Genomic DNA, 14,356 nt, shown 5'->3' on the forward strand with positions numbered 1-14,356 from the left:
GTTGTCATTCACACCACACACAGCAGCCCACGGTACAACTAAGTAAAGGGAGTATTAAGTTACTCAGCCATTATAACATGTCTCTGCTTAAAATTTCAGCTCAAATACCTGCTCCCAAATTTATACCAGGTACCAAAGCCACAACACAGTGTCTTATTAAATGTTTGGCATGTTGCATCAAGTTACCATTGGTATGTGGTTATACATCATGGCACATCGTGAGCCCATGTGGCAAGGTAGCATCACATAATAGAGAATGCCAAGAATGCTGACAAGAAATTTAAAACAACCCCCACTTTTAGAGCACTTTTAATAAGTATGTCAAACTGCCCAACACCGTATGTAGTCTTCATTTTCTGTATGAAAAACCTGTTAAAGTGAATACTTAAACATGTAGTGCATTGTTTTAATGGATTTACTATTAAAAACAATGTTTTAGTTCAGCACACAGAACTTATGATCCTCTAATGTTTTAGTTGGTACACCTTGAGACATTATTTATTAATGCAATTATACTGAAAATCACTTAAGACTCCATTGTACTCCTTCACTGGGTCTGGCACACAGACAATATCTCAAAGACTAATTATACCAACAGGTATTCAGTCAGGTGAGTTCCACTCAATTTTGAATCATGCACCAATAGTTCACATCTGTGGAACTTGTTTCCAGTCCTTAAACATGTGCACGTTTCTGATACCTATTCAACCACACTAATGTTCTAAACACAAATACTGTATGTAGAAGTGACAGCTGGTTATTTATAAAATTGTGTATATAGAAACGCAAACCAGCTGTTACACTGGAGGGTGTGCATCACACAGGGTGTAAAAATTCTCTCAAACCCTTGAGATGGATCTAGACTTTAAATATTCCACTCTCCCTACTTGCATACAAGAATTTTTTAGCAATACTAAAATAATGACTGTTGGTGAAAGAAAAGAAAAGATGAAATGAACAGGTGTTACTGGCATGTAGAGAAAAGTAGAATCCTGGAGCAGATCCCCATAGCATGGTTCTGAACAAAGACACCCCCCACCCCCGCCAATGCAGCATCCAAGTTTGAATCTCAATTTTGGCTCTCCCCTGTTCAGTTTGGATGGGAACTAGGCTAGAAAGCAGAAGACATCCTGTCTCAGCTACAGAATACTGCCACTGCAGGAGCCTTGAAGAGAGGAGCAAGGATATTCAAGCTGATATGTCTGTGCAGCACTCCGTCTCTTAAGACTGACCTCCAGTGGGAAAAGCAGCAGTGTAAAGACAAATATACATTCTGGGCCAGATCCTCAGCAAGTGCAAAGTACCAAAGATTCACTGATGTCAGGAGAGCTATGACAATTTACACAGCTGAGAATCTGGCCCTCTATGTCAGTGGTTCTCAAACTTTTTTTTTCGCGGACCACTTGAAAATTGCTGAGAGTCTCGGTGGACCATTTAATGATGTTTCTAAATGTTGTTTGTACCGTTAGCTAACTATTGTAAAGCACTTTGGATAAAAGCGCTATTTAAAAAAACCCTTAATAATAATTAACTTTTTTGTTCTACAAATAAAAGCACACAACTCATATTTTAATATCAGTAGTCTGACTTTTCTAATGTGGGGGCTGAGCCCTCTCTCCCCCGCCGCAGCAGCCCCCCAGCTGAGGCTGGGAAAGAAGGGCCTCTCTCCCTAGCAGCCGCAGCCCTTGAGCTGGGGGAAGTTGCCTCTTTCTGTGGCCACCACAGCCCTGCACATCCCAAATTCCCCCCACCCCCTCTTCTCACCCCACTGACCCCTCCCACCTACCCCCTATTCCCCCCAAGGCCACCACCTCACTTTACATGCGTGTCTCCTCCAGGGTCCAGGCCTGCGTGCACCTTAGAGGGAACTATGTGTAGACCACCTGAATGGAGCTCACAGACTACAGCTTGAGAACCTCTGCTCTGTGTCATGCCATTGGGCCAAATCCTTGTACTTCCCAGTGCCTAGACCCTGAATCTTACCCTGTTCTCTTCAGAACGGCAGCACATGCAGAAAATACACAGGAAACAGCTGGACAGCACAAGGGGGCTGATACCCTCTGCTCCCAGTGAAGCCAAAAGACACTCAGAACTTTGAACCTCTCTCGTAATGAGTTTGATTGTACAATAACAACTGAAAAGACTTGTTCAGTTGGAAAAAAATATATAGCAAAGTTGTTGGAATACACAAAAATTTGAAAGATAAACTAGGTAAAATTAGGACAAAATGTCCTGTTTTTAATGCTGAGGCTGCATTTCACATGGACATAATATAGCATCATCCCCTGTACCAGAGTTTGACGATTTGAGGTCAGTAAGAATTATTGTTTTGCATATTACAGTTTCTTCCCTGCTTTTTAATCTCTATGCTTCCACAGACTCCCATTTACCTCTCCCTAGTCCACTGTGCTGCGCCATTTGTGTGGGGGTATCAGAGGTAACATGCTTCCCTAACAACACTAACAGATGGACTCACCTCAGCCAGTAATCAGGACAGTTATTGTGATATGTTCCCAGCCAATTGTATATAAATGAAAATGCCATTAACTGCCAAACATAGGTCTCCCCAAAGAGACAGAGTCTTCCTCAGTCTCTGCATGAACAATCTTCCTCCCCCCACATCCCAACACCTATTTCAAAGGTTTACATAAGATTCAGAGAATAGTTTCTAAACACAGAGATTTTTAAAAAAGCCTTCCAAGTGACCACTCTGGGTGTGAAAACTACAAAATATATAGGGTGTATACTGTACAGTAGAGTAATTGACGGTGCATTCAGCCTTTTAAAGACAGCACTTTGGGGGCCAATTATTGCACATTATGTGGCTTAATTTTTTAAGAAGAAATGTTTTATTGTGGCTGTTCCAAATATTTTTAAATGGGTCACTGAAAATAAGAACAGTTCTGCATAAGCTCAAAAGCTTGTTTCTCTCAAAAATGGAAGCAAGTCCAATAAAAGATTATCTCACCAACCTTGTGTCTCTAATATCCTGGGACCCAAACAGCTAAAACACTGCATAAACACCTACACTGAAAAGATTTACATAATTTTCATACATTCTAATTTACTGCTCATTTATGGCACTCCTACACAGAGGAGTAAACTGGAACAGCTCTTTGGGTGTTGCAACAGCACGTCCAGTCAATAATCTGCAAGCTTAAAAAGTCTGAGAAGGGTTTATTGTGGACTAAGAGCCAAAGAACTTGTTTTTTAAAAACACTAACAAACTCCATAATCACATATTTGCAATGCCAGACCAGTCATTTCAAAATTTCAGTTTAATATTAACTTGATAGCATGCAGCCAAGAAGAAAATTACTGGTGTATTTTCTAAATTTATGTGAGTGGAAATAGGATGCGGGAGGCAGCGGGGGAAAGAAAGAAAAAAAAAAAAAACGAAAACATGAGCCTGATCCTGTATTCATGACACTAAAGCACGTGGGAGTTTTGCTGAAGGAATAAGGCCCTGTGTACATTTGGAGTCAGATTCACAACAAAATGTAAGATTCTGTACAGTGACTGAATGATGCTGGCTGGCCTGTGTCAATTTTAATAAAATTATTTTCCCTTCATAGTCTCAAATTTTGCAACATACAAGAGGAAAGGGAAACGGGGTATAGACAGTGCTCAAATTACAGGGGGATCTGGGGAGGGCCAAGCCCCCTTACTACTTTTAGGGTCTACCTGTCTTACAGAACCCTGACTTCTTACGACGGTTTAAATTAAAGGAAGCCACTTGACCTTCTCAACTCCCATACTTCTTTCTCCATAATCTGCGCACTGGCTACAGAGGGGCGAGGAAAGGAAATTCTACTCTCTGTATCAGTGCAACAAAGCAAAGAAATGGACTTATATACAGCAGAGACTACTACTACTACTGATTATTATTAATTTCTATGTGCTAGCACAATACATCTCTCATTTAGTTCCCCCCGTGTTAGGCATGGTTAGAGTGACCAGAAAGCAAATGTGAAAAATCAGGAGGGGGGTAGGGTGTAATAGGAGCCTATATAAGAAAAAGGCCCAAAAATCGGGACATTTGGTCACCCTAGGCATAGTACACAAACATAACAGCACAAAACAAAATGGTTCCCTGCCTCAAAGAGCGTAGGTACTACTGAGTAAAAAGATAAATATGCTGTAAGAATCTCCACGTATTGTCTTAAACAGAGTTTCCTTCCTTTTATGGAAGTAAGAAAAAGACAAGCCCCAATGTGACTAAACTCCAGTTTTGGGGAAGCTGAGTAAAATTCTACTTACTTGCAAGGCTAAATGTAATGGTCTGGAGACAAGAGAGTTACAGTACTACTCAACTCCTCCATGTCAAAAATAAAGTGAGCAAACTCCAACTCTAGAATGCATCACTATGCAGCATTAACTGTGCAAATGCACAATTAATCTGAGAAGTAACAGACCTATCTCCAATCCATGCAACAAACCTCGATCCCAACTCTGCCCACGTATCTACACCAGCGACACCATCACAGGACCTAACCAGATCAGCCACACCATCACCGGTTCATTCACCTGCACGTCCACCAATGTAATATACGCCATCATATGCCAGCAATGCCCCTCTGCTATGTACATCGGCCAAACTGGACAGTCTCTACAGAAAAGGATAAATGGACACAAATCAGATATTAGGAATGGCAATATACAAAAATCTGTAGGTAGAACACTTCAACCTCCCTGGCCACACAATAGCAGATCTTAAGGTGGCCATCCTGCAGCAAAAAAAATTCAGGACCAGACTTCAAAGAGAAACTGCTGAGCTTCAGTTCACCTGCAAATTTGACACCATCAGCTCAGGATTAAACAAAGACTGTGAATGGCTTGCCAACTACAAAACCAGTTTCTCCTCCCTTGGTGTTCACACATCAACTGCTAGAAGAGGGCCTCATCCTCCCTGACTGAACTAAGCTCGTTATCTCTAGCCTGCTTCTTGCTTGCTTATATATACCTGCCCCTGGAGATTTCCACTACATGCATCCGATGAAGTGGGTATTCACCCACGAAAGCTCATGCTCCAAAACGTCTGTTAGTCTATAAGGTGCCACAGGACTCTTTGCTGCTTTTACAGATCCAGACTAACACAGCTACCCCTCTGATACTAGACCTATCTCAAGTCTTTGAATCAGTTGACAGCTCAGCTAGCATCCTTAGTTTAGAAATGAACGTGTGTTTTCTGGAAGCAATATAGTATACTGAAATACTAAGAATTACTAACACTGCTGGTGAATGACTCAGTCTCTAGTGTAAATACCTCCACAGACAGTCTTAAAGAGCTGCAAACCATACATTTAAAGATGGGGCTCAACTGGTAGCCAAAATGTTCGGACCAGGAGCAGTGACATTATTTTTCGAACTAAGAAGGGATCTACAGAGAGCAGATGAAGAAAGAATAAGTGGGTCTGAAGAAACAGTGTTACACACACAATAAAATATATATTATTTTTTGCATTGCCTCTAAAAATGTGTCTAGTTGGTTTCGCATTCTACAACTTGTTAAATTTAAATTAGGCACACATATTGCTAACTGGGGGGGGGGGAGGAAAAAAAAAAGTCTTTCAATAACATATGCCTCTATTTAAAGTGACCTGACATTCTGTTTTGCAACTTGTTAATTGATAAGGTGTCACACCATAGAGTGCCTCTTAGGACCAAGTCCTGCTTCCACTGAAATCAACCAAAGTTTTGTCACTGACTTCAGTCAGATCACGATATGACCACAAAAGCAAAAGTCAGGTGTATATATTACCAGCAGCTCACAAAAAATTCTGAAGCTGTGTGGTATTTCCCAATAATTTACAATTGAAAACTCTCAGTATCTGAGTTTCCCCTAAGGTTTTGTTTCAAGTTACTGTTTTTGAATAACAGCACTGTGATACATGTGGGGTAGATCCAAGATTTATGCCACAGGAACGGAAATATTTCATTATTTACTGACCATAAAGAATCACAGCAGTGACCCTGTTGTCCTGCTGTCTTACATTCACAGATCATCCCCCCAAAAAAATTAGCTTGCTCACATCCCCAGTCATGAGACCTGGCATGAAAAAAATATTCTGCAGCAGAACTAGAGAACAAACAAAAACAGTATCAGAAAGTACAGCGTGTTTTACTCAAGATGGTTCATGATTCTAGGACAGTCCCCTGCAAATCTGGACTTCTAATTACTTTAACGCAAAGTCAGTCACATACAAAGAACATGTCTTATTGCTGCATGTCTTAGGGCAGCAGTAAGAATTAGAATACTTAGCACATACAGAGCTTTACATTTTCAAAGCACTATACAAATGTTAATGAACCCTCACACTTACCTACTTCACAGGTTTGTTAAGTATTACCCCATTTTATAGATGGGAGACAAAGATCAAGTTACTTGCCCACACAGCCAGACTCTAGCAGAAATTAGATCAGAATTTAGGATTTTTCCAATTTGGTTCTCATTTCTCTAGCCTATGCCATAAACTTCATTGCTTTGCAATTTTTTCAATTTTGCGGGGAGGGCATGATCATCAAAAGTCTGGAACTCTTATTTCTAAAAAGGTCTGTCCTTCAGGTGTCAAAACTTGAGGTGTCAGTTAACCTGGGGAAAAGGTAGATTACTGAGCCAGAAGGGATAGCAAATATGTTTTGCAGCAACTGAACTTGGAAAGTCCATTTGAATAAAGTGTCAGAAACATATATAAGGGGATGTAGTAACAGTTTAATCAGGTTAGTCATAAAATGTTGTAAGATGGGTATGTCAACACATCACCACGTAATACAGAAAAAGCCAAGGCTCAGACTTAGAAATGCTAGGGCAGCACAGTTGCAGCTGTGCTGATGTACCGTAAACAGTTACTACAGTGACAGAATGGGTTCTTCCATTGCTGTAGTAAATCCATCTCTCAAGAGCCAGTAGCTAGATTGATGGCAGAATTTTTCCACCGACACAGCAGTATCTACACCCGGGCTTATTTTGTACAATGGAATTAAGCCAAGGCATGACATTTTTCACAACTCTGAGCAACATATTTAAACTGACCTAACTCTGTAGTGTAGATGAGCCTTTAATCTACACTTAAAAGCTGAATTGGCATAGCTACCTTGGTCAGAAGTGTGAAAAAAGCCACACCCATGACCAACATAGCTATGCCAACAATGTAGATGCAGCTTTGATGATGGAAGAGTGCTTCAGTCAATGTAGCTAATATCCTTCAGGGAGATGGTGTTCCTACACCAACAGAAAGACCCCAGTTGGCATAGGCTCTGGCTACACTAGAGGGCTACGTCATCATAGGCTGTGTGCACATTATGAAGCCTAAGAAAAAGTATTGAGGCTTTTCACTTATCCACTTACGCTGGCTGTCATATGGAGTTATTGTTCGCTGTACTTTTGGAAGGAGCTGTGTGTCACCCCATTACGCTTGCCTGAAACCACCACCACTTTGTTATCCAAAGAGAGAGATCAAGAAATAAGAAAGAAGAGGACTGGGCGAATAGGGAGTGGATTCAAGGCCCAGAGAATAAATACAATTTTGGGCTTTACTCCAATGGAAAAAATAGTTACAGGATCAAGGAAGCAACTGTTCTATAAAAGAAATCCCCAAGTTACAAAGCAAAGGCTTTTAAATTATTAGAGAAAACATAAGTATTTGGCCTTGATTTTCTCAAGTAAGATTAGGCCAGGAGTGAAGTGGTCAGTAATTCTCTGCATCTTTGTTTTAGTTCATAAATATGACCATCAACTCCATTATGCATGAGAGAAGTCTTAAAAAATATTCGAAGTTATCAAAAACTAGTTCAAGTATCCACTCTCCAGTGCCCTTATTTCTAGAATACAGTGAATTGTCATGCAGGAAGAAGAAAGTATATCTAGCATATAAAGCAGGGGTGGGCAAACCACAGCACGCAGGCTGGATCCAGCCCCTCAGGGCTTTGGATCTGGCCGGCAGGATTGCTCCCCATGGTGCCGCGGGCCCCGTGCCGCTCTCAGAAGTGGCCGGCACCACTTCTCTGCAGCCCCTGGGCAGGGGGCATCGTGCGTTGCCCTTGCCTCCAGGCACCACCCCCCGCAACTCCCATTGGCCTGGAACAGGGAACCACGGCCAATGGGAGCTTCAAGGGAGGTACCTGGAGGCGCAGCAAGGGCAGCGCACACGGAGCCCTCCACCCCCCACCGCCCAGGGGCCACAGTGCTTCCTAGAGTGGCACAGCATGGGGCCAGGGCAGGCATGCAGGGAGCCTGCCCTGGCCTCGGTGCGCGCTGCTGCCACCCCGGAGCCTCTTTAGGTAAGCAGCGCTGGGCTGGAGCCCAAACCCCGCCTGCACCCCGCATCCCAACTCCCTGCCCTACACCCCCTGCCTGCACCTCGCACCCCAACTCACTGCCCTGAGCCACCTTGTATACCCCACACCACTCCTGCACCCCAGCCCCCTGCCCTGAGTCCCCTCCCGCAGTCCGCACCCCTCCTGCACCCCTGCCCTGAGCCCCCTCCTACACACCGCACTGCTCCTGCACCCCAACCCCCTTTCCTGAGCCCCCTCATACACCCAGCACCCCTCCTCTTCCCCAATCCCTTGCCCTGAGACCCTTCCTGCACACCACACCCCCTCCCACACCCTGCCCCGGCCCACATACAATTTCCCCACCCAGATGTAGCCCTCGGCCCAAAAAGTTTGCCCACCTCTGGTGTAAAGTGATATCCCTTACAAAATTATTTAGATTGAAATATACTTATATAGCCTCTTTTATCCAAGATCAAGGTATTTTACAGACACTAATTGTTAACATCCCTGGGAGATAAATGTTGCAAGTCTCACTACCCCGATTTTACAGATGAGGAAATGGAGTCAGTGAGGTTAAGAGTCTTGCCCAAGGTCCACTGCAAGACTGTGGAGGAGGTGGCATTACAACCCAAGTGTCCCAACACCCATCCCTCTGCACTATGTTCTAGGCCATACTGTTTCTCTGATGAAAAAAAGTTTGCAATACATGTCTAACAAAAAAAATCAACTTGAAACAAAACAGAGGCTCTTATATAAAATTTCCTAGCCCTGCCAACATATTTCAACTCTGATCTGCAGGGACCATCTCTCTATGCAAGAATGTAGTTCCATTTCTTTGCTCGAATTCTTTCTTGGTTGAGATTAACAGCAAGGATGCCGATTGTGAACAGAATTTTAAAATTGACTGAAGCATCCAGATCTTTTCACACTGGCCAGCAAACAGATATCAGAAAGTCACTAGCTTTCATTTATCAACAGCTGTCAGATTCAGTCCAGTGACTTTCAGGCAAGAGAATCTATATCCCATTATCAGTCTTCTGAACCCTTCCAGTCACTCGCTGCCTGCATTTTTTTAAACTCAGATTTTCAACCCATACCTAAAGTGTAATGGTTTAATAACATAATTACTACTGTAGATTAAGCCACACTTCAAAGCCCTGAATAAAAATGGCTGTCACATTCAATTAGGCCCAATCTGTGAGCAGGAAAGGATGTTGTGCTGGTTAATGCGCACCGAGAGCCATTCACACTTAACACCACAGAGGAGTGTTGTAGCAAGCGTACACAGAAAGCGTTTCTCATATTATTTCAGGAAGTTTACAAAGAGATGCTAGCTGAAAGTTAGTATGCTGTCAAATATCTGTACTTTATTTCCATACATTCTTCTACACAAAAAAAGTTAGGAAGAGAAAGAGTCCATAAGGAAATATAATTTAAAAAAAACCTAAGTTATTTCAGGGCTCAAAAGCTCTAAGCTCGTCAATAAAAAAAGCTATCTTTAGAGCAGACTAGGATTAAATGTCACTATATCCAAGACCAATCAAGGTGGTAGATTTGACTATAAAAGTAATCTAGCCAAGCAACTGCAGATAACCTTCTTCAGTAGGAAAAAAGCTAGTCAGCAGATCCTATTTAAGTGACAGGTGTACATCGGGGACAACACACACCACATGCGTTTGTGTGCATTAAAACCTTTTCCAATAAATATATATTCTTTACTCTGCAAAGTTCATACAGGAAAGTGATATTAGCATTCAGTGAGATAATATAATTTAAAAATACAAGTATGATAAAACATTCACTCATTCAATACACATCCTATTCCAAGCGAGGCTTACATTCTTAACAGATGTAACAATTGTAATTCAGTATGGACAGTGTGGATGAAGTCAGATGCCAGGCAGTGAGTAGTTAGCAATTTTGAGTCGATTCGTACTTATTGGTTGATGTACTGACTATTGCAGCATATCAGTATTCTCTCTTAATAGTTATGCCATTCCATATAGTATTACATACAAATGCAGATGAAGTTGGAGAGATGTGTGTTAAGAAGTTTTATGATGAGCAAATCACAACAGTTAGTATTTTAAGAAATGCTGTTCACAGGGGTGGCGTGAGGATTGATTAGTTAATGTTTGTAGAGCACGTCTGAAATGCTGTGTGAATGCTAAAGCACTAATTACATATTATGGTATACATATCGCACACCCACTATCATCATTCTTAGGGCATAGCAAGGCTTACGGCTGGTACCCCGTCTTCCCCAGTCTAGCCTCAGTAAAGCTTTTTCATTTCTATAGCCAAAAAGTGTTCAGACAGTTCACCTTCACCCACTACCAGGAACAACATGTTCATGTCTGTCTGTAAACAACCTCAGACTTCCCCTCCCCACCCCATCCAGCTCTTATCTATTGCACATATGGTGCACCTCACTTCTTCCCCAGTTCTACTAGTAATCTCTCTTTACAATTAGCTGTCTAACTTCAGGGAGGAAGTGTGAGCAGTTAACATGTGCTACTTTCAGCTTCAGGAAATGGTTTCTGTTAGAGGGAACAGGGATGGTACATTTCAAAAATATATACAGTTCTTATAAAGAGAACTAGTCCCTCCCCATCAACAACGCCACAAAAAACAACCCCAAAAACCCAAAACAGCTTGCTTGTTTTTTTCCTTGACTATTACTGACCAAATCAAACTCTGGTGCAATGTCAAGCCTAGCCAAAATAAAGACTGGCGCAACCTGTCAGTCTCCTCTTCCCATTCAAAACGTCAGGTTTGAAGCGGCTGCGAGTCATGGGTGGGCTGCGAAAGTCCTTATAAATCCACCTGTGCCAGAGAAATCTGAAATCGCTAGTTTCAAAAGCGTCCTAATTCCTGACAAAGGACCGTTTTCTAAAACGGTTAAATTTTTAACTGCACACGCACAGTGTCTCTCTCTCTCTTTTCGTGCGCTGGCATCTCACTTGTGGTTATATCACGTCCTGTTGCTTTTCAAAACCACCCGAGCCCCAGAAGCCGTAGCGATACAGCCCCGGTGTGGGGCGGGGAACCGGCCCAAACGCGGGCGGGGCGGGGTGCCGAGCTGGCCGGGGGTCGGGGAGGGAGAAACGGGGCTGCGGGACAGCCGCGGCCAGGTGAATTATTCAGCAGCGCTCCCGCCTCTCAGCTGACGCCACCTGCGAAACCCCAGCCGGCAAACCGAGCCGGGCAGCCAGGAGCCAGGGGAAGCCGCAACACAGGCACGGAGGCACGTTGGACACAATCCTATTACACAAGCCCCAAACCGCCCGGCTGGGAGCGGGGGCCAGTGACCGCCCGGCTGTGACTTACCGGGCGCCCGGCTCAGCATGTTGGGCGGGGGGCACCAGCCGGGCTCACCACGGGGCAGGAGGGTGGGACACGCGCGCTCCTCTCCCCGGGGGACGCGGGCACCTCCGCGCACGCAGGCACCAGCTGGGGCGCAGCCCAGCGACTCTGCCCCGGCCGCCTGCCCGGGCGGAGAGCAGTAGAGCTGGGCGTGGCCCCGGCCGAGCCCCGGGCCAATCAGCGGGCGGCAGGGGGCAGAGGGCTCCTGCCCCGGCCCGGCCGCTGTCACAGCGCGCTGCACGTGGGAAGCCCGGCGCCCGGCCTGGGCAGCGAGTCTGCCCCAGCCCCGGGGCGGGAGACCGCCTGGGGGGTGGGGGGCACGCGGGTAGCACAGGGTGCACGGAGCGGGCCGGCTTCCCCTCGGGGGACTAGGGCGGGTGGGGCTGGTCAGTTCCCCCAGCGGTGAGGGGGCCAGGCAGAGGGGCTGGGGTTGTGGGGCCAGGCAGAGCCTGTGGGGCAGGCTGAGGGGCTAGGAGGGGGAGGTGCTGGAGGGAGGCCGAGGGAGGTGAAGCGGAAACACTCGGGAGGGTAGGGGAGGAGGAGGTGGATGGGGGGAGATAGGGTAGGACAGGACAGGGGTGAGAGCAGGGCCACCCAGAGGATTCAGAGGATTCCTGCTGCCAAATTGTCACCGAAGACCCGGCACTTCAGCGGTGGGTCCCGGGGCGGTAGGACCCCCCCCCCACCGTGGGTCTTCGGGGCACTTTGGCGGTGGGTCGCGGAGCGGAAAGACCCCCCACCGCTGAATTGCTGCCGAAGACTCGGGGTGGAAGACGCTCCGGGGGCCCGGGCCCCGCGAGAGTTTTCTGTGGCCCCCAGAGCGAGTGAAGGACCCTGCTCCAGGGACCTCAAAAAACTCTCATGTGGGGCCTGGGGCAAATTGCCCCACTTGCCTCCCCCCCCCCAAGGAGGCACTGGGTGAGAAAGGGGGCTGAGGGGGAGGGCGGATCTGGGAGGATGCAGCCCTAGGGAAGGGGTGGGGAGTGAAGGAGGGCAGGATATGTAGGCAGATGCAAGGTCGAAAGGCTTTTAAAGGGGGGAGCTGGGAGGAGGGGAGATTTGGAAAATGGGCATTTGAGAAGAAGGGTCTGGGTGATGGGAGAGGAGTGTTGAGGGAGGGCAGTCAGGGTGGATAGGGAGGAGAGGGGGTGAAGGATGATGGGATGGTCAGGAGAAGGATGGGGTGAGGAGAGTTGTGGGAAGAAGCTGGAGAGACTAGGAAAGACAGGAGAAAGTGGACATTTGCAGTGCGGGAAGAAGGGGCTTGGGGGGAGGAATGAGCTACTTGGGGAGAAGGAGGAGAGAATCTAGAAACTTGAGGAGAGGAAAGAGGAATGGGTGCAAGAGGAGGAGGAAGGTTAATAGAATGTGGGGGATTTGGGGATAGAGAAGAGAGACTTTGGAAGTTTGGCCAGATTGGAGAGCTGAGGGAAGGGTGAGGAATGAGGAGAGACTGGGAGAAGGAGGAGGAGGCTTTTGGAAAGGGAGAGAGGAAGTGAAGAGATTGGGGGGAAGGAAGGCAGCATTATAAATAGGGTTTTGGCCATAGGCATCAAAGAGGGTAAAGAATAGAGAGAGATACAGGGAGGAAAGAGACTTGGGCCTGGTTCTTTTTAGAGGTGCCAAGCAACTTCATTTGAAGTGAATGAGAGCTGTGGGTGTTCATTACCTACCAGCTAAAGACTGCTGCTGGTGAAGCCTGAAGGGGCATTGGAAGGGATCTGACCTAAGACTTATACTTCACACAGGATGCGTTTTTCTCTCTTTAATTTTTTTTTCTTCCAAGGATCATTTGTGCCTATCCTGTGTCATAGCTGTATACAGAAATGGCACTGCAGCCCCAGAGAGTCACCTTTACACCGAGATCCAGCTTGATCGTTACACCAACGAGAGCAATGTGGAAGGCCTGGAATAGGAACCCAGAATTGGAGCATGTGCATGCTCTGATACTTTCTAATCTTCCTATAGTACCCGTATGACCCTCCCCATTACTGTAGTATCCGAGTGTCTCACAATCTTTAATGTTTTTATCCTCACAACACCCATCTCGGGTAGGAAAGTGCTGTTATCCTCATTTTACAGACAGGGAGCTGAAGCACTGAAGACTAAGGCCCAGGTTCTTAAAGCTATTTAGGCCCTTAACTCCCAATGAAATCAATAGGTGTAAGGTGCCTAAATAATTTTGAGGACCTGTGTCTAAGTAATTTATTCAGAGTCACACAAGAAGTCTGTGGTAGAGCTTAGGAATGGAACTCCAGTTTCCCAAATGCAAGGCTATTTGACCCCATACTGGCCTACTCTGAACCAAATTTAAAACCAGTCTGGATAACATGAGTTAAGTGTAGATGGAGCCTAATTTGTGACTATGAATGTGCACAGCTAAGTGTAATATAATATACAATGAGCTAAATGTTTAAACAGTTGTCTGAGGCAAGAAGTAAACTTTAAGGTGAACGTGTCTCATGGAATATACCTCCTGTTTGGTTTCAAAATCTGTTACTGTTGCTTGTTCCTCGCATTGTTTTACTGGAACAACCTGCTGAATCTTGGCATTTTACTCTATTAACAGTTGAGCTGTGATGCTTTTCTGTGTTTAACTTTTGAAGATGAAACCTAGTTACTTTTGAAAGTTATAAATACTATATAACATAAAGCTGTAACAGTGCATATTGTTTTTACCTGAAAAGTGTGTCAGCAGGTTTAAGGAATGAAA

The 14,356-nt window shown here is 45.2% G+C and overlaps 1 protein-coding gene across 22 annotated transcripts in view; it reads right to left on the bottom strand.

Moving 5' to 3' along the window:
- MICAL2 (microtubule associated monooxygenase, calponin and LIM domain containing 2) overlaps nucleotides 1-11,775 on the bottom strand; it is a 193,326-nt gene extending 181,551 nt beyond the window's left edge. For 12 of the 22 annotated variants that reach the window (XR_005597517.1, XM_039534216.1, XM_039534215.1 and 9 more), the window contains exon 1: nucleotides 11,608-11,774. The gene's annotated coding sequence lies outside the window, so the exon portion shown is untranslated. Of the gene's footprint in view, nucleotides 1-10,963; nucleotides 11,213-11,607 lie in introns of those variants that run through there. The other 10 variants (XM_039534222.1, XM_039534221.1, XM_039534220.1 and 7 more) reach the window with 5 other exon arrangements.
- Nucleotides 11,776-14,356: the final 2,581 nt, after the last annotated feature.

Source organism: Mauremys reevesii, linkage group 4 (genome assembly GCF_016161935.1).
Source record: "Mauremys reevesii isolate NIE-2019 linkage group 4, ASM1616193v1, whole genome shotgun sequence".
In the NCBI taxonomy this organism is placed as follows: domain Eukaryota; kingdom Metazoa; phylum Chordata; order Testudines; family Geoemydidae; genus Mauremys; species Mauremys reevesii.